The sequence below is a fragment of the Anomaloglossus baeobatrachus genome, chromosome 5, assembly GCF_048569485.1.
Source record: "Anomaloglossus baeobatrachus isolate aAnoBae1 chromosome 5, aAnoBae1.hap1, whole genome shotgun sequence".
Lineage (NCBI taxonomy): Eukaryota > Metazoa > Chordata > Amphibia > Anura > Aromobatidae > Anomaloglossus > Anomaloglossus baeobatrachus.
The window spans coordinates 552,989,141-553,010,873 of record NC_134357.1 but is presented as its reverse complement, the minus strand read 5'-3'; the positions used below and the strand labels follow the sequence as shown (position 1 = coordinate 553,010,873).

At 43.8% G+C, this 21,733-nt stretch overlaps 1 pseudogene; it reads left to right on the top strand.

Annotated features, from left to right (window-relative positions):
• LOC142312976 (uncharacterized) overlaps window positions 1-12,165 on the top strand; it is a 36,742-nt pseudogene extending 24,577 nt beyond the window's left edge.
• Window positions 12,166-21,733: the final 9,568 nt, after the last annotated feature.

Genomic DNA, 21,733 nt, shown 5'->3' with positions numbered 1-21,733 from the left:
TATTCACTTCCTACAATTCCCCCTTACTCACTAAATCTCACTCCCAAGCCGGCTGCGCAGTACTATGGTCTAGTGGGGTCTTCGCTAGATAAAGGATGTTTGTGTATACCGGTTTGCATCCTCCTCCTTTCCCGGGAATGGGATACCACTCCTCTGGCTGAGCTGCAGTAGCTCTGTGGTGACTGAAGCCTCAGGGGTGCCACACCCCCCCCCCCCCACAGCAAATCGTAGAAAAGAAGTGAATTACAAAGTTGTAGGGCATAATCAATTCAATACGAATCGACACCTTGCATACAGAAATGCTATGATATGACCCCCCCAAAAACATTGAATGCTGGTCATGCTTATGGCGCTCATTTAACTTTGATGCTCAAAGTGGCCACAGTCAGCTGCAATGCACATCTGGACTCTGGACAGCATACTGTATCTTGCTGCATGTTGTGCAATATGGTAGGGGACACGTTTGCACCAGCATCTGTAATATGTCGTTGTAGGTCCAGCAATGTTGGTGGAGGGGTCGCATACACCTGCATTTTGATGTGACCTCACAGAAAGAAGTCCAATGGGGTCAGGTCAGGTGAGCGTGGAGGCCACTCCACGCAGCCACCATACCCAATGATTTGTAGGAAGGTCTCCATGAGGTATTGCTTCACGTCCGCAGCCTTGTGAGTTTGACACGTTCTAATCATAGCATTTCTGTATGCAAGGTGTCGATTCATATTGAATTGATGATGCCCTACAACTTTGTAATTCACTTTTTTTCTCTTTCGTTCCGTTTTCGAGATAAAAATGCTAACTCCGTTGTTTTCCACCAGGTGGCGCTATAGGTGGTTTCATTGTGTAGCGCATGGATACTTTACTGTACCTAGACACCACTTCTATGCCTATAGCTGCCGCCGTTCTCAAGTTAATGGCGGTGGACAGTATATGAGTGGACACACTGTATATTCAACATACAATTAAGTGCAGTTAAATACTTACATCACCAAGGAGCTTTGAATTGTCTCTCCAGTAAAGGAGACAAACTCTAGCACAGCGCCACCTATTGGAAGTAGCGATCCTAAAAGTCACAAGTGGATTTTAAACAATCCTTTGCAATATGACTCAGGATATATAAGCCAGATCAGAATCCCAATTTGCAGACACGGTGTTTCGGGGTGCTTGCCCCTCGTCAGTGCAAAGTATGGGGGTGTCTGATCTGGCTCATGAGAAAGCTATGTGGGGCCCACGGGGGAACACTATTCTCCTTAAGGAGACTTTGCAAGCCAGTCTGGCTGCCAAGTAAGGGGACTTATAGCTGCCACGTCCGTCTAAGGAACGTCATCTGTCTGGAACATTAGTCAAAGAAGTATGACAACGACAGAGAAATCCTGGAAATCCCAACACTGACTGGGCGTCCCACGGTGCAGGTACATGAGCTTCTGTCTTTGCTATATTTTCATCTGATCTTAAATAGTGACTTGTACAAATATTACAAGCCTTAAGGCCACTGTACACACAACGACATCGCTAACGAGATGTCGTTGGGGGTCACGGAATTCGTGACACACATCCGGCCTCGTTGGCGACGTCGTTGCCTGTGAAACGTACGAGTGACCGTTTTGATCAAAAATACTCACCTTATCGTTGATCGTTGACACGTCGTTCTAATCTCGAATATCGTTGCTGCTTTTGCACACAGGTTGTTCGTCGTTCCCGAGGCAGCACACATCGCTACGTGTGACACCCCAGGAACGACAAACAACAGCTTACTTGCGTTCTCCGGCAACGAGGTGGGCGTGTCTTTTGTTCGGCTGCTTTCCGCTCCTCCGCTTCTATTGGCCGCCTGCCGTGTGATGCCACACGAACCGCCCCCTTAGAAAGGAGTTGGTTTTCTGGCCACAGCGAGGTTGCAGGGCAGGTAAGTACGTGGGACAGGTCCTAGCGATGTTGTGCGCTACGGGCAGCGATTTGCCCGTGATGCACAACCGACGGGGGGCGGGGGCGATCGGCAGCGACATCGCTAGCGATGTCGCTGCATGTAAATTGGCCTTTAGTCTTATTGATCGATGCCCTCCGACGGCCAGTCATTGGGCATAGATGAATAAGCGGGAGAGATAGAACACACATCAGACAATGGGGTAATTAACCCACACAATTCAAATCTTCCAAGAATACACATCAGATATTTGAGCTAAGTAAATCACAAAGTTTCTGTTACAATGCATATATTGTCTGTCTGTGTATATAAAGCAAATACACAAAAAACCTTAAGGATGCACAAGGTTTTTGTAACAATGAACCATTGTCTGTCTGAATCAACAGTATGGTTTTTAACTTAACATAATGTATGGACTCAAAAATAGCCATTTTTATGTTAGCATTACATTCCACCCTTGGCTATTTAGAGCCATACATTATTTTTACAAGCTACCATATCCCAACGGCATGGTTTTAGCGTACACTGTATACAACAAGACAGCATGGCCCAGGGTTCATCCCCACTGAACGCCCGACCTTCTTAACCGTGGGCGGAACACTACTCGGACAACACAAGATGAGGGAATCACAATATTAAGACTTTATTAAATCCCCAAACAATTAACGACATATGGCACATGACCAGCAAAACCACAGAATGTAACCGGCAACAGTTTCTCACCCTTCCGCTGGCTCACCAGGGATTAGAATGTCCGTGCCTCAGAGCTTCCAGGGCTACTTACTCCAGGAGCACCCTGTTTTCGGCGGGCACCCACCGAGAATGGTGTAACGCCGGATTTAGGAAGCTGGCTGAGGACCAAGAAGCCTGTAGTCAGGTGACTGGATTGTCCCAAGCTGGATTCCTTCCTTAGGTTGTCCTTGATATCTCAGCTGAATCCTTGCATTCAATGCTGAAGTCCATGTATTAAAATCCAGGTTTGGTTATGGCTTGCCAATCAGATCCTAGATTGGTATCGTGTAGCAAGAGTCTACTCGGGCAATGGACAGTCCTCCTTATACCCCTGAGCTTTCCATTCAGACCACTGGGGTCTTCAAAATTGGTGGATAATACTGGGCTCTTATTGGCTAGATTTCAAGCCGTATACAAAATATCCCTAGTAGTAATGGTCTCTGGCAGAGAGGAGGGAGAGACTGCTAAAGGCCCCGTCACACACAACGAGATCACTAACGAGATTGTTGCTGAGTCACAATTTCTGTGACGCAGCAACGATCTCGTTATGTGTGACACCTACCAGCGATCAAGCCCCTGCTGTGAGATCGCTAGTTGTGCCGAAAGGTCCGGACCATTTTCTTCAAAGACTATGTCCTGCTGGGCAGGACGCATCGCTGTGTTTGACGCTGTGTGACAGGATCCCAATGAACGCCAAGATCGTTATACAGGTCGCTACTGCGTCATTGGTAAGGTCTGACTGTGTGACCTTTAAGGAATAACGTTTGGAACACCATTCTAAGTCTGAACTGGGTGCAAAAACCTAAAAAAACATCACTATGGTGAGATAAGGTATGCACACCAGTGAGTATGCAAGGGGAATACATGGAATAGCAGAAACTGCTGTGTGAATACTGACTTGAAAAATCCAATAGCTATATGTAAGAGTGAAAATGTGAAAAATGGAATCTGCATTACTGCCATGAACATATGAATCAAGAGAAATTTATCTACTGAATTGATCAATGCAATAGAGTTCCAACACTACGCCAAAGTATTTCTCTACGTTGGGGTCCTTAGCTTGTGTGTGTCCTCTCAAGTTTTTTAACTGCATGAGAGGACACACACAAGCTAGGGACCCCAACGTAGAGAAATACTTTGGCATAGTGTTGGGGCTCTATTGCATTGATCAATTCAGTAGCTAAATTTCTCTTGATTCATATGTTCATGGCAGTAATGCAGATTCCATTTTTCACATTTTCACTCTTACATATAGCTATTGGATTTTTCAAGTCAGCAGAAACTGCTGTGTGAATACTATTTCATGTATTCCCCTTACATAGTCACTGGTGTGCATACCTTATCTCCCCATAGTGATGTTTTTTTAGGTTTTTGCACCCAGTTCAGACTTAGAATGGTGTTCCAAACGTTATTCCTTATTTGTTAGTAGTTTTTCGTTTGTGAACCCTCCCCAACCACACCTATTGCCAATCCATATCATACGCATAAATAGCCTGGGTCTCAGCTTCCCATACACGGTAAGTTTTTTAACTGCATGAGAGGACACACACAAGCTAGGGACCCCAACGTAGAGAAATACTTTGGCGTAGTGTTGGGGCTCTATTGCATTGATCAATTCAGTAGCTAAATTTCTCTTGATTCAAATGTTCATGGCAGTAATGCAGATTCCATTTTTCACATTTTCACTCTTACATATAGCTATTGGATTTTTCAAGTCAGTATTCACACAGCAGTTTCTGCTATTTCATGTATTCCCCTTACATAGTCACTGGTGTGCATACCTTATCTCCCCATAGTGACTGTGTGACATCTCACCAGCGACCTCCCAGCGACTTACCAGCGATCCTTATCAGGTCGTATCGTTGCCGGGATCGCTGGTAAGTCGTTGTGTGTGACTGGGCCTTAAGTTAAATTGCATCTAGCAATACAATAGGAGGTTCGCATAATTGATTGGTCTGGGTATCTGACCTTCACTGCCCAAGGCAATTACATGAGTCAACAAGGACTTTAACACTAGACTCCTAAAGGTCCAGTCACACTAAGCAACTTACCAGCGATCCCAACAACGATAGGGATCGCTGGTAAGTTGCTAGGAGGTTGCTGGTGAGATGTCACACTGCGACGCTCCAGCGATCCCACCAGCAACCTGACCTGGCAGGGATCGCTGGAGCGTCGCTACACGAGTTGCTGGTGAGCTCACCAGCAACCAGTGACCAGCCCCCAGCGCCGCATGGAAGATGCTGCGCTTGGTAACTAAGGTAAATATCGGGTAACCAACCCAATATTTACCTTGGTTACCAGTGCACGGAGCTACACGTGCAGAGAACAGGGAGCAGCGCACACTGAGCGCTGGCTCCCTGCTCTCCTAGTTACAGCACACATCGGGTTAATTACCCGATGTGTGCTGCAGCTAAATGTGCACAGAGCAGGGAGCAGCGCACAATGCTTAGCGAAGGCTCCCTGCTCTCCTAGTTACAGCACACATCGGGTTAATTACCCGATGTGTGCTGCAGCTAAATGTGCACAGAGCAGGGAGCAGCGCACACTGCTTAGCGCTGGCTCCTTGCTCTCCTAGCTACAGCACACATCGGGTTAATTAACCCGATGTGTCCTGCAGCTACATGTGCACAGAGCAGGAGCCGGCACTGACAGTGAGAGCGGCGGAGGCTAGTAACAACGGTAAATATCGGGTAACCAAGGACAGGGCTTCTTGGTTACCCGATGTTTACATTGGTTACCAGCCTCCGCAGAAGCCGGCTCCTGCTGCCTGCACATTTAGTTGTTGCTGTCTCGCTGTCACACACAGCGATCTGTGCTTCACAGCAGGACAGCAACAACTAAAAAATGGCCCAGGACATTCAGCAACAACCAACGACCTCACAGCAGGGGCCAGGTTGTTGCTGGATGTCACACACAGCAACATCGCTAGCAACGTCACAAAAGTTGTTCGTTAGCAGCGATGTTGCTAGCGATGTTGCTTAGTGTGACGGGGCCTTAAGAGTCTTGTAGAAACTATGAAGGGCTTATCCCCCGTTTATAAACAAACTATCATCATGTCTGGCTGAATTTAAGAAAATTAACCCATGCTAGGCACTGACAGTCCATGTCGTCACATAAACGTCTACAGTGAAGAGGCAACTCGGGGATGCTGGCCTTCAGAGCAGAGTAGCAAAGAAAAAGCCATATCTGAGACTGGCTAATAAAAGGAAAAGATTAATATGGGCAAAAGAATTGGACAGAGGAAGATTGGAAAAAAGTGTTAAGGACAGACGAATCGAAGTTTGAGATGTTTCGATCACAAGGAAGAACATTTGTGAGACGCAGGACAACTGAAAAGATGCTGGAAGAGTGCCTGATGCCATCTGTCAAGCAAGGTTGAGGTAATGTGATGGTCTGGGGTTGCTTTGGTGCTGGTAAAGTGGGATATTTGTACAAGGTAAAAGGGATTTTGAATAAGGAAGGTTATTACTCCATGTTGCAATGGTATGCCATACCCTGTGGACAGCGCTTGATTGGATCCAATTTCATCCTACAACAGGACAATGAACCAAAGCACACCTCCAAATTATGCATGAACTATTTAGGGAAGAAGCATGCAGCTGGTATTCTATCTGTAATGGAGTGGCCAGCCCAGTCACCAGATCTCAACCCTTTTGAGCTATTGTGGGAGCAGCTTGACCGCATGGTATGCAAAACGTGCCCATCAAGCCAATCCAACTTGTTGGAGGGGCTTCTGGAAGCATGGGGTGAAATATCTCCAGATTACCTCAGCAAATTAACAGCTAGAATGCCAAATGTCTGCAAAACTAATTGCTCTTGTCAAAGAATGCTCCCTTTGCAGCAAAGTTTGAAGGAGAAAATTTATTATTTCAAGTAAAAATCATTATTTCTAACCTAGTCAATGTCTGGGCTATATTTTCTATTCATTATGCAACTCATTTGATAAATAAAAGTATGATTTTTCATGGAAAAGACAAAATGTTCTCGGTGACCCCAAACTTTTGAACTGGTGTGTGTGTTGTGTCTATATATAAATATATATAATATCTCTCTCCTATCACCGCTAATGTAGACATAGTGGCTCTACCAACAGAAACAACTCACACAATGGGTTATGTCAATGCGGGAACGAGCTTTCTTATATTGAAGGAGAAGGACCTCCTGAGAAGCCCCGATGCGCATTTCGCCTATACAGTGCTGGCCAAAAGTATTGACACCCCTGCAATTCTGTCAGATAATACTCAGTTTCTTCTTGAAAATGATTGCAATCACAAATTCTTTGGTATTATCTTCATTTAATTTGTCTTCAATGAAAAAAAAATTGTCATAAAGCCAAATTGGATATAATTCCACACCAAACATTAAAAAAGGTGGTGGACAAAAGTATTGACACTGTTTGAAAAATCATGTGATGCTTCTCTAATTTGTGTAATTAACAGCACCTGTAACTTACCTGTGGCACCTAACAGGTGTTGGCAATAACTAAATCACACTTGCAGCCAGTTGACATGGATTAAAGTTGACTCAACCTCTGTCCTTGTGTGTACCACATTGACCATGGAGTAAAGAAAGACCACCAAAGAACTGTCTGAAGACTTGAGAATCCAAGTTGTGAGGAAGCATGAGCAATCTCAAGGCTACAAGTCCATCTCCAAAGACCTGAAAGTTCCTGTGTCTACGGTGCGCAGTGTCATCAAGAAGTTTAAAGCCCATGGCACTGTGGCTAACCTCCCTAGATGTGGAAGGAAAAGAAAAATTGACAAGAGATTTCAACGCAAGATTGTGCGGATGGTGGGTAAAGAACCTCGACCAACATGCAAATAAGGTCAAGCTGCCCTTCAGTCCAAGGGTACAACAGTGTCAACCCATACTATCCGTCGGCGTCTTAATGAAAAGGGGCTGTATGGTAGAATACCCAGGAAGACCCCACTTCTTACCCTGAGACATAAAAAAAAGCCAGGCTGGAGTTTGCCAAAACTTACCCGAGAAAGCCTAAAACGTTTTGGAAGAATGTTCTCTGGTCAGATGAGACAAAAGCAGAGCTTTTTGGGAAAAGCCATCAACATAGAGTTTACAGGAAAAAAAAAAGAGGCATTCAAGGAAAAGAACACTGTCCCTACAGTCAAACATGACGGAGATTCCCTGATGTTTTGGGGTTGCTTTGCTGCCTCTGGCACTGGACTGCTTGACCGTGTGCATGGCATTATGAAGTCTGAAGACTACCAACAAATTTTGCAGCATAATGTAGGGCCCAGTGTGAGAAAGCTGGGTCTCCCTCAGAGGTCATGGGTATTCCAGCAGGACAATGACCCAAAACACACTTCAAAAAGCACTAGAAAATGGTTTGATATAAAGCACTGGAGACTACTAAAGTGGTTAGCAATGAGTCCAGACCTGAATCCCATAGAACACCTGTGGAGAGATCTCAAAATGGCAGTTTGGAGAAGGCACCCTTCAAATCTCAGGGATCTGGAGCAGTTTGCCAAAGAAGAATGGTCTAAAATTCCAGCAGAGCATTGTATGAAACTCCTTGATGGTTACCGGAAGCGGTTGTTCGCAGTTATTTTGGCTAAAGGTTGTGCAACCAAGTATTAGGCTAAGGGTGCCAATACTTTTGTCTGGCCCATTTTTGGAGTTTTGTGTGAAATGATCAATGCCTTGATTTGTTTCATTCTCTTTTGCATTTTTTCATTGCAAGCAAAATAAATGAAGATAATCTCATTTATATGTATAAATACAGGTGTGGTCAATATAAAGGACTGGCACATGACTTATTTCTTCCAAAGACAATACTAAGGACCAGGGGGAATTCACTGCGAGTGGAAGAAAAGCGATTCCGACAGCTAAATAGGAAAGGGTTCTTTACAGTTAGAGCAGTCAGACTGTGGAATGCCCTACCACAAGAGGTAGTAATGGCAGATACTATAACAGCTTTCAAAAAAGGACTGGATGATCTCCTCAATACACACAACATTGTTGGTTATAAATGACTTTGTGACCAAATGTAGAACTGGTGGAGGAAGGTTGAACTAGATGGACCTAGTCTTTTTTCAACCTATGTAACTATGTAATAATTCCAAAGAATTTGTGGTTGCAATCATTTTCAAGAAGAAACTGAGTATTATCTGACAGAATTGCAGGGGTGCCAATACTTTTGGCCAGCACTGTAGTAGCTTTCTCAAGGGAATATCACTGACAGCATTGTGCAGCTCCACGTAGCATTATGCTGCCCAATGTAATTTTATGCACCCCCATATAGTATTATACGCCTCATATAGTATTATGCACCCCTACATAGCAATTATATCCCTACATTGCATTATGCGACCCCCACCGTGTACTGAATAAATACATACTCCCCTCTCTTTGTCCCCTCACTGCTGCTCCTCGTTCGCCCGCTCTGTCTGTGTTTTTCACATCTCACCACAAGATGTCACTGCTGTGCTAGGCTGGCAGAGCACAGACACAGTTGGACAATGATGAGAGGGGGAGTACTGTGCTCGCTCATCATTGGTATGGGCAGCCGCTCCCAGCTCACAGGCCCCATAACAGTTGCATGGCCTGCCTCCATTGGCAGTACGCCACTGGTAATGTCACCGCTGTGCTGAGCTGTCAGAGCACAGACATCGGGACAAAGATAAGAGGGAGCACTGCGCTCTGTCTCATTGCTTTCAAGTGTATCTGCATTTACACAATAGAAAGTGCGATCCAGGGCGTAGGGCCCAGTACCAGAGCTGACACAGTGGGAAGCTGCCGCTGGGCCCCCCCAGCTCACAGGCCCCATACCAGTGATGTGGCCTTCCTGCCACTGCTGATGAATTAGCAGTTTGGTAAAATATTGGCCTACAAAATATTATTTGATGGCATAATATTCAAATATACGGGAGGCAAAATGAACAAAGAGGGTTGAACATCATAGTCTGCTGCTTCCTGCTATGAGGTCTACTCTTTTATATTGTAAATGGGTTTTTGTTTTAGTAAATAATTACAATTTATACAGCATACAGTTTCTTTAGTTCTGTTATGCTCACGGGTACGTTCGGGAGTGGATCTACTGGGCCGCAGCACTGGCTCAACCAGGAGGGGCATAACTAAGTGACGACCTCATCTTCACTAGAGCTTGTGATGGTGAGGATAGGCTTGTGCTGGAAGGTAGCCGCTTGGTGCTATTCCATTGAGTCCCGGTACTGCGACAGCTGGCCTCAGGTGTCGTGATGGGATACTTACAGTCACTGCAGATCTGGCAGGCACAGCTGGAATAGATAGATGTAGCAGATACGCCAAGCACAGCAGATACTAAAATACAGATACGTGTTCGCACCCATAGCATAATACTCAGAAAACAAATCTGACAACTAGCAACACGTTTCTAAGGATAGACCATGTTACCCAGGCATCTACCATAGGGGGAGGATGCCTTGAATACCTAGTGTCTCTCATCCATAGGTTGAGAGACAGTTCCTGGATAGGGCATGCTGCTCTTTTAAGATTAAGTGCTCGCACTCTAAGCACACTCCCAAAAGTTCTGCATGGTGTGCACAGGCCCTGGGAGACAGCTGGAGGGACCAAGGTCACGGGAAACAAGACTAAGTGACCAGGAGGGTAAGTGTGCTGGATTCCTGCCGGGGAAAGGCTATAGGACAGTGCGGGGAGACCGATAAAAGCGTTACAAGCTATTTTATAAATTATATCCTTACATTTGAATATATATTTTTTTTTTTTTTTTGCAGATGACTGTACCAGGAGATTAGAGGCACAACTGACATCTTCAATTTTAAAATCAGATGACCTTGATATCACACAAGATATAACTGAAGTGAATCCCACTATTCCAGATATACCATCATCCCTTCACAGCAAAGATCTATCATCTGATTCTTTTAAACAAGTCTTATCCTCTGATTCACCACAGACTATTAAGAAAAATAAATGTCACAAAAGAGGCATTAAAAGTGGAAGTGTTCGTACAGGAAAGAACCTATTTTTAACTACAGAATGTCAAAAAATCCATAAAAATATTCACACAGGGGAGAGATTTTCTTCAGAGTGTGTTAATTACCAGAGACCTAACATAGGGGAGAAGCCTTATACATGTTCAGAATGTGGGAAATGTTTTAAGCACAAATCAAATATTGTTGTACATCAGAGAACTCACACAGGGGAGAAGCCTTATACATGTTCAGAATGTGGGAAATGTTTTAAGGACAAATCAAATATTGTTGCACATCAGAGAACTCACACAGGAGAGAAGCCTTTTTCATGTTCAGAATGTGGGAAATGTTTTGCAGGGAAATCGGGTCTTGTTACACACCAGAGAACTCACACAGGGGAGAAGCCTTTTTCATGTTCAGAATGTGGGAAATGTTTTGCAAATCAATCAAATCTTGTCATGCATCAGAGAAGTCACACAGGGCAAAAACCATATTCCTGTTCAGAATGTGGGAAATGTTTTAAGCACAAATCAAACATTGTTGTACATCAGAGAACTCACACAGGGGAGAAGCCTTTTTCATGTTCAGAATGTGGGAAATGTTTTAAGCAGAAATCAAATATTGTTGCACATCAGAGAACTCACACAGGGGAGAAGCCTTTTTCATGCTCAGAATGTGGGAAATGTTTTAGGCGCAAATCAAATATTGTTGCACATCAGAGAACTCACACAGGGGAGAAGCCTTTTTCATGTTCAGAATGTGGGAAATGTTATGCAGGGAAATCAGATCTTGTTACACACCAGAGAACTCACACAGGGAAAAAGTCTTTTTTATGTTCAGAATGTGGGAAATGTTTTGCACATCAATCAAATCTTGTTATGCATCAGAGAAGTCACACAGGGCAAAAACCATATTCCTGTTCAGAATGTGGGAAATGTTTTAAGCAGAAATCACATATTGTTGAACATCAAAGAACTCACACAGGGGAGAAGCCTTTTCCATGTTCAGAATGTGGGAAATGTTTTGCAGGGAAATCAGATCTTACTAAACACCAGAAAACTCATACAGGGGAGAAGCCTTTTCCATGTTCAGAATGTGGGAAATGTTTTAACCAAAAATCATATCTTGTTATGCATCAGAAAACACACACAAGGGAAAAGCCTTTTTCATGTTCAGAATGTGGGAAATGTTTTGCAGTGAAATCACGTCTTGCTACACATCAGAGAACTCACACAGGGCAGAATCCTTTTTCATGTTAAAATTGCGGGAAATATTTTAACCAAAAATAACATCTTGTTACACACCAGAGAACTCCCAGGGGGGAGAAGTCTTTTTCATGTTCAGAATGTGGGAAATGTTTTGCAGATCAATCAAGTCTTGTTAAACACCAAGTAATTACTAAGAGAAAAGGGGGGTATTAAGCACCACTTGAAATTGCAAGGAATTTTGTGCCTTATCAAACATATGAGGACTAAGACAGAGCAAAAAGTATCAAAACGGCACAAAAATTCCATACTAATGAAATAAATCACATATATGCTCAAAAAGACATGTGCAAAAGATGTGGTTTTATTGCGACAAAATCATGTGTGTGCAAAGTTTAATAACACTTTAAACCTGTTCCAAAACAATGGAGTTTACAATACTGCATCCATCTCTCTAAAATGAACATTGCAATCAGGGTATATCCCCAGCATAAAAATCTATTTATATATACCCAGCCTGTACATACAAAAACAATAGATGTAATGATTGTGCCCTGTGCTGTAAAAAAACAAAACAAAACAGGGCACTGATTATACAAACAACGCAACACACACACAACGCAACACACATACAACACTGCTCTCACACACCTCCACACCCAGACAACACCCAGAACATTTACAGCGCCCCACACAAACACTTGGTAACTACACACAACAATATCTATATCTATCTATATATATATATATATATATATATATATATATATATATATATATATATATATATATGTTATATGTGTGTGTGATGCAGGTGAGATGAGCCACCTGGATGGTATATATAGTGTCTTTATTGTTATGTCAATTAATGTGTTGGTTCGTTATTTTGCCTGTCTGGAAAGCATATAGCAGACGCTGGCGTTTGAGCACAGATGAGGAAGTGTCACGTATAATAGCAGCTGTTTCTTTGATGAGGGAAAATTGTACTCTGTAAAAAGTTAACTGTTTGTGTAAGGGACGGTATAAAAAGGTATACTGTTGGTATATACCGATGTGTGGCGTGTCATCAATAGTCGATAATTGATAAGGCTGAGGGCCAGGTACAGAGTTATGGTAAGAGCCCTGACTGTATCCTGGTACGTCTCCCACAGAGAGGAGACGGTAAGGGGGGTTGATTTTGGTTTCTGACCGTACAGTTATGGTAAGAGCCCTGACTGTATCTGGTGGAATTTAATGTGTTCTCCGCGATCCTAGGTAGGAGGAACCTTGGCAGAATCCCTTGACTTTGGTCTTAAATTGGAATTATTGAGTCGTGGATGGACCGTCCTCATATGGTTTATATAATGTGAACAGAGTTTACCAGTACTTAGGATATAGTGAGGGTGAATTTAGTTTATCACCCATGTGACACTTCTTCGCGGTAGGACAGCCTGTTTGTGTTGTGGACTGAGATAGAAATCTGTGTATTCTGTGGATGTTAAAAATGTTAAAAATATGAAGTCGCTCCTCAAGGTGGCAGGGATCATTGCCAAGAGAGGGAAATTAGAGGAGCAGGAATGGAAAGATGTCTTGTTGAATAAGCGAGGGATTTTGAAAGATAAAGCTCTCCTAATGGATGCTGTGGCATGGTATAGAATGTCTAAAGATGTTAAAAAAAATAAATTGGCATGGAAAAAGAAATGTGATGGAGATGGCAGATATTTCTATATTGCACCAGCTCAGAAAATGGCACCTCAGGAAGTGGCCAAGCCCATTAGGAAGCAATGCCCCCCCCTCCTTATAAGTCGTCCCCAGAGGGTTGGACTTGTGTAGTTTGTCTAACGCCCTCTCTAGCCTCCCCAGACGCCATTTCAGGTCGGGCTGCACCTAGTTCCCTTTTCCAGCCATCTTAAGTCCCAAGGCCACTGGCCTATTTGTGGCTGGAGCAAAACAATGATTTAATGACAATGACAATGATTTAACAATGATCCACCCCACCACCAAAACTGTCCCCAGCAGAGACCAAACCCAGAATCTCCAGCTATAGAGATAAACCACAGGTGCTGTCCTTATTTGAGGACGTCAGCCCACACATGGCATCGCACCATTATTCCGATAGTCCCAGACAAGGACGTCGCAGATATGTGACATGGAAGCCTTAGGAGGCTGCAGTTCTTGTGAATTCTCTCCCTGATCCTGATTTGCATCCCATGCCTTTTTATAGGAAGATGTGCCAAATCCAGAAAACCCACTCTGCCACCAATGCTGATTTGTATGGGCTCGCCCAAATTAAAGCTGGGGATTTTTTCTGGCCCTGGAGGACGTTTGTATGTATAAAGTACGCAGTTTTTGGTGTGGAACACCGTAGAAGAAAAAAAAAAAAAAAGAGAAGTGTTAGGTTTCTATTTCAACTTCTGTGAATGAAGTCAAATTAGACCAGCAAGTTTAATTGTGAATGACACACGTATGTTGAAGAAGAGAATTCTCCCAAGGGGGGAGATTAGATGAGAATTGATTGAAGGTACAGGATGTTATATTGAATGTCAATATAGTGAAAGTATTGAGATAATTTGAAGAGATGTAATTCTGAATCCAGCAACTACACTATGTGTATTTTACCTGTCTGTGAAGATGGCTTGTCCAGGCCCATTATTAGAAGCAATACCCTTCACCATATAAGCTGTCCCATAGGGTGGACTTGTTTACTGTCTGTGAAGCACTGTGTCCACTTCAGCCCACCCCATTATTTCCTGTCCTGAATGTAGATTTCTGTCACTCAGTGTTTTGCCCAGCCCTGGGTGGGGTATGGTATGGGGATAGTTATCAGGGTCTGACAGGAGATAGGGATACGCTGGAGGCTCGGCACTAACCACCATCAGGTCTACCGTCGAGATGAGGGCGAGTACAGGGTCCCTAGTTACAGGGTCAGCCCAGGGGTCCCTATATAATCCATATTCCCAGTGACAGATTGAATACCTCCTGAATGTAGATGGCACAAGCTACGTCACAACCCATGTCCCTCCCTCCCAGGCCTCTTCAGATGCCATTTTTGGCCAACACCTACTTCCTCTTTTAGCGGCCATTTTAACGCCGACACTACATAGTTCCTCTTTTGACTCCATTTTAGTCTGGCTGACACCCAGTTCCCCTTTCCAGCTGCCATCTTAGGACCCAAAGCCACTGCTCTGTGTATTGCTGATGCAGCAGAGGCTGCAGGGGAGGGACATAGGGACCTGAAATACACACTACATTTTTGGTCATATATGCAGTTGTGCCCCATTGTGTTCCCACTAATGAACCTTAACAAAGGACATTGCTGATAGTCCTGTGGAAACCTTTTTCCCTTCACTCTTGCATATTTGTTTTTGCTGTACGTAGTATACAATTTATTAGACCATATAGACTGCTCACTATTAGTCCTGGTGGACAGTGAATATTTTTCTGCCTATGGCAGTTGTTACTTAGCCTAATTTTGAGATATTCTCACTTGTATGTTATCCTGCCTGGTATATTGCACAAGAGTTCCCTGGTATAGAGAGTGGAGGATCGTATGGTCCTAAGGGGACTTTGATTTATCAGGAGTTGGCCTATATTAGGGTTTTTGTTGGCAGCACCCAGTAATCCTTTGTGTCTTACTTTGCAGGGTCTGACAGGAGATAGGGATACGCTGGAGGCTCGGCCCTGACCACCATTAGGTCTACCGTCGGGATGAGGGAGAGTCCAGGGTCCCCAGTTACAGGGTCAGAACAGGACAGGTAGAGTAGGCATGCTCCACCGCTATTTCTAGTTGTGTATATGTAGTCAGGGGGTGCTGCTTGCTAGTTTCCAAACACTCTTTTCTCTTTCCCCGGGGTTTTAGGGGATCTTAGTTTTAGAATTTGAGTGTTCTCCTGACCCCAAGTTACACCCATTGCCCTTTCTTACAAACCTGGGTATAGTCCTTTTGTATCAGGTCTCCGAGAGCCCATATGCAAACAAACTACAGCTGGTAACACCTGATTACATCTTCAAGTGGCAAGAAGATGTATGGAGATGAATCCAACAGCTTACAAGATCACCCCACATATAGATGTGCTGCATCCACAGGCACCTGAAGAGTATCATCAGGTCATCTCCAGCCCAGAAGTCATTCTACCTGTTTGACATGGAGGAAGACAGCAGCCCTTTGAATACTACTCAGCCAGATTGAACACCTACCTAAAGCACCAGTTGAAGATCAATGCCCGTATGACATAACTGCTCCCTGACTAAGTCACCATTTTCCGGTGTGCGGTCCTTAATCTTGCTACTTCTCCCTCTTCCAAGGGGGGAGTGTCCCACCTCTGACACCTTGGTGTAAGAGGTAGTCGACTCTGGCATAGCTGAAACTCTGGATTCGATACAGTGACGGATACACCTTTGGACCCTGACTTAACCCCTTTGCGGATAGATCAAGATGTGCATCAAGAAGACGGTTCCACATGGGTATGGTGGTGGAAGCAGAAGACGCTGTGCTGATAGAGCAGTCGCTACCCGCATGCCTGTCTGTGAAGAAGCAGATGTATGTGCTCTCGCTGAAGCCTGCAAGATGGCAGCCAGCATCTACTCTGTATGGAAGACAAGAGACTTGATCACTGCCAATGGAACTGTACGCCGCCATGAGGCCATAGAAGAACTGATGGAAGCTTTGCTATTGCCAGACAGAGTCGCGGTGAGCAGGGTTGAGGCCTACATTGGAGGAGTCAAGGGAAGCAGTAAGAAGTGCCCTCACTGACAGAACATCCAAAGAAGCCCCAAGACCACTTACCAAAGAAACAGTCAGTCAATCTGTGCTTTTTGAATGACCCCGATGTGAAGAAGAAAGGAAAGATGGAAAGTCTTGAGAAAACGTTGTCCTGACCCTACAAGCGCAAGTCTCAGAAGAAGAAGAGGACTGAGATAGGGTGCAGCTGTGGGCTCCCGGAGACCATAGAAAGTGGCTAGTGACCTGCTTTTACTGCCAGCTAAAGAGATATGGCAGGCCTTAGACACAGAACTGACTCTACACACCCCATACCAGCCACAGAATAGAGGGAAGGTTGGGAAGATGGGGCAGTGTAGAAAGCAAGGGCATGAGAGTCTTCCCCTTGAATTGTTCAGTGTCAGACACATCCCAGCAGGGACCCCTAAGTTAAGATCCTATGAAATCCTGTTTAGAAGTACCCCCAGATACTTTAACTAAACTTGTTGTTTGTTTAACTAAACATTTGCCTAATATACGTTTTGAGTTTTCTCCTCCAGATCTAGATTTCTCTCTTTTCTCTCTCTCTCTTCTTTTCTCTCTTTTTCTCTTCCTCTCTTCTCAATCTTTCTCTCTCTCTCCTCTCTCTCATCTCAATCTTCTCTCTCTCTCTTTTATTCTTACGAAGATCCATGCATCCCACTGCAAAAGATGGCGGACCTGGGACCAGGAGATGGCTGTCTTCCCTCTTTACCCGATACTTTGTGCCAGGACGATGATATCTAAGCCTGTGGACCAGAAGATGACTGTGCATCCCACCTTTGATGATGTCCCACCATTACCGCCTGAGGACTGAGGAGCATGAGACTTTGAGTGAAACCAACACTGATAAATATGAGCTAATTAGAGGACTACCTCCACGTTCCCCTTCCTGAATAACGTGTGCCAATGTGGAACATAGCCATGAGGACAGTGAAGAGAATACGGTCAGGATCTGGCTTCCTATGCATAGTCTGTTGGGTGAGGAGATTCATCCACAAGCGATGGGTTATCTCGTATGTGAGTGAGGTAACCATCGGCATTAGGACAGATCAATAGACTTGGGAAAAGTAAGGAAAGACTTTTGGCTATCTCCAAAGGGGGGAATGTTAAGGACAAGATTATGAACTATTATGAGTATATGAGTTATATGAAGATATACAAAAAACAAGATTTAAGATGGTGTTTGAACTGTACCACACCTATAATAACAAGGAGAGCAGGCAAGTTTTTAAAGTGCAAAAAGGTACATATTTTATTAAGGATAGAGGTGACACAAACTTGTAGGCATTAGTAAAAGGTTAAAACCAAGACCAATCCAAGGGCTACATGCATATGGCATGCTATGTCATAGTCATTGGAACATTCAAATGAGTATACAGTATCAGGTATTCTATGTTAAAAGATATCTCTATCATGTGTGATAGTATCAGATAAAGTCTGCACAATGTAAGGTATATAGAGTTAAACAACTTTGCAGGATCCATGTAATATGAGTTAATCACTCTGGATTATCTATGAGATGTAACCCTGCAATGCCTCCACTTGTTGATAGATGATGTGTGATCTGCATGGTCATAGGCCATTCATTATTGTTATGCTACCTACCAGTATTATTCTTGACCTCTATGTTATTTAACTCTATATACCTTACATTGTGCAGACTTTATCTGATACTGTTGCACACATGATAGAGATATCTTTTAACATAGAATACCTGATATTGTATACTCATTTGAATGTTCCAATGACTATGACATAGCATCCCATATGCATGTAGCCCTTGGATTGGTCTTGGTTTTATCCTTTTACTAATGCCTACAAGTTTGTGTCACCTCTATCCTTAATAAAATATGTACCTTTTTGCACTTTAAAAACTCGCCTGCTCTCCTTGTTATTATAGTATCATGAGTTTGTGCTACCCGTGTGTCCCTCAGACAACTTGGACCCTCCAATAAGGCATACAGATGGAAAACAGAGGACGTCAGTTTAATTGTCCTAGCAAGAACCAACGTTCCAGATCTACATCTCTGGTTTCTCAGACCTCTGGTGAGGGGTCCTCCTCCGGAGCATCGGAGAGCTCCCATATACCTGTGGAAACGGTAGGAGATCGTGTTAAACAACGAAATCGACAATTTTTACCCCTTGGAAAAAATAAAAGACAAGGGAACAAATTACAGGTAATTAATTTATCTGACCGTACTCTCTCCGGTGCCCAGGTGGAGGTCCTTTCCCGAGGTCTGACACTTGTTCCATCTAACTCTTTCCATCTTGTTACAGCCCTGAAAGATGTTAACTTATTTGCACGCAAATTAATCCTAAAAAAACTTTTTTACAAGAAGGACACCGTGACGGATAGCTAAGCTGAAAGGGAAGCCATCAAAAACCTGGAAGAATTACTCCAGGAACAGGAGGCCCCGCCAACAGGTGTGTTCCCTCAATCGCTCTTACCTAGATCTACAAAGTTCCCCCCCTTTTCACTGTGTCCTGTGGTAGACATCTTTGTCAGGTTAGTCAGTGAGGACTTCAGAAAAATTAACATCAAACGTACACGAGATAATTTGACCTACCAACAGAGAAAAGCCCTCACTGAACTACAGGATTACACTGATATTGTTATAAAACCTGCGGACAAGGGGGGGGGGACATTGTAATCATGTCAGTTGAAAAATACGAGCGAGAGGTACTTAGGCAATTGCGTGATAAGGAAACATACACGAGACTTCCATCTAACCCCTTGGGTAAATATACTAGTGAGCTTGCTGTGATCCTTGTGAGGGCCCTTGAGATCGGATTGATTGACAATAAAATGTATGATGGTTTGTGCAGGAAGTATCCTAAAATACTGACCTTCTACATCTTACCCAAGATACATAAAGATGCCGTCAACCCGCCTGGGCGTCCGATCGTTTCCGGCATGGAGGGAATGTGTGACCCCATATGTAAATTCATTGATTACTATCTTCAACCTATGGTGGAAACACTTCCCTCTTATGTTCGTGACACGATGGACGTCCTTAGGCGCATTGACTGCATCTTTTTAGAGGATGACATGACTATCGTCACCGCTTATGTAGAGGGTCTGTACACATGTATAGCACATGAAGATGGGTTAAGAGCTGTCCGTTTCTTCTTGGAGGCGTCCGGTCGGGGTGGCGATATGGGTGCATTGATCTTAGAGCTGCTCCACTTCATCCTGACACACAATTTTTTTGTGTTTGAGATTATTTTTACTTACAGAAACGCGGCACTGCCATGGGCGCGGCCTGTGCACCTTCGTACGCTGGCCTCTTCCTTGGATATCGGGAGAGGTTGGTATTCGGCGACGGGGTGTGGGGGCCTCTGCCCATGTACAGTGTTGGTATCGTTTCATTGATGATATTCTTTTTGTGTGGCAGGGTCCGGTGGAGCGGCTCGATCAATTCATGGGGCAGTTGAACAGGAATAAATTTAACATCAAACTCACTTACAAATGCAGTAGTCGCATGATTGACTTCCTGGACATCAAAATCATAGTTGGTGACAGGGGGTCATTCCAGACGGATGTTTTCCGCAAGGATACATCCGTCAATGCGCTACTGCATGCGTCTTCTGCCCACAACCCTTCTACCATCCGTGCCATCCCGACAGGTCAATTTCTCAGAATGAAACGGATATGCTCTTCTGATAACAACTTTGAGACAGTCATCCGATTTCAAGGCCCGGTTTTTGGACAGGGGTTACAGCAACAGGACCATCAAACACGGGTATCACAGAGCTAGGAAAACCCCGAGGGCACAATTACTTGCCCAGGCCACTAAGAAACAAGAAACTTATGACCCAGTGGTACGATTCATTGGGACCTATAATGAAGAGTGGAACACCATGCGTGACATAAAGACAAAACACTGGTCGGTCATATTGACTGACCCAGTGTTGGCTAATAGCCTTACAGGCTGTCCATCAATGACATCAAGGCGAGCAAAGAGCCTGAAAGATCTCTTGGTGAGAAGCCATTATGACCCCCCTAAGATTAACATCTTTGGTTCCAGGGGTCCGTTACAGGGTTGTTTTCCCTGTGGTCATTGCCTTGCCTGCAGCAATGTCCCCCGCAGTACGCAGTTCTATTCCTCAGATAGCAAGAAAAATTATCAAATTAAACAATACATCACGTGTGGTACTACACACGTGGTGTATTTTGCCACTTGAACTTGCCCCCTGATCTATGTGGGGCTCACGTCACGTGAGCTCCGCATGAGGGTCAGGGAGCACGTTAGGGACATTGCTGCAGCCAAGGCGGTAACAGATATTACGCTTCTAAAAACATTGCCAAGGCATTTTAAGTCTCACCACTCCTGTGACCCCTCACAATTAAAAATCAGAGGTATTGATGTGATAGATGGGGGGGGATCAGGGGTGGTGACCTTTAAAAAGCGCTTGGCACAATGTGAAGCTAAGTGGATTCTCACATTGAACACCATGGTCCCTATGCGTCTCAATGAATCCATCAGTTATGCCCCATTTTTGTGATCCAGGATTTATGATTTATTTTTTCTGCCTCTCTAAATTTAACCATGACGTTTTCCGGGTGATCATCCTTGCCTCATTGTAATTCTTGTTCGTGTTTTGATTTTAAAAATTTTTTTATATTTTTTTTTCTCTCTGGTCCTGTTTTTCTAATGCTGGCTTTTTATCTGGTTTCCTTTCCTTTATAGGCACTCTATTTATGTAATGGCATTACATGAACCATGTGGAAAATCTCTTATGTGGTGGCCCTCTTGAATCTATACAGTGCTTACAAGTAGTATTCAACCCCCTGCAGATTTAGCAGGTTTGATAAGATGAAAATAAGTTAGAGCCTGCAAACTTCAAACAAGAGCAGGATTTATTAACAGATGCATAAATTTTACAAACCAACAAGTTATGTAGCTCAGGTAAATTTTAATAAATTTTCAACATAAAAGTGTGGGTCAATTATTATTCAACCCCTAGGTTTAATATTTTGTGGAATAACCCTTGTTTGCAATTACAGCTAATAATCGTCTTTTATAAGACCTGATCAGGCCGGCACAGGTCTCTGGAGTTATCTTGGCCCACTCCTCCATGCAGATCTTCTCCAAGTTATCTAGGTTCTTATGGTGTCTCATGTGGACTTTAATCTTGAGCTCCTTCCACAAGTTTTCAATTGGGTTAAGGTCAGGAGACTGACTAGGCCACTGCAACACCTTGATTTTTTCCCTCTTGAACCAGG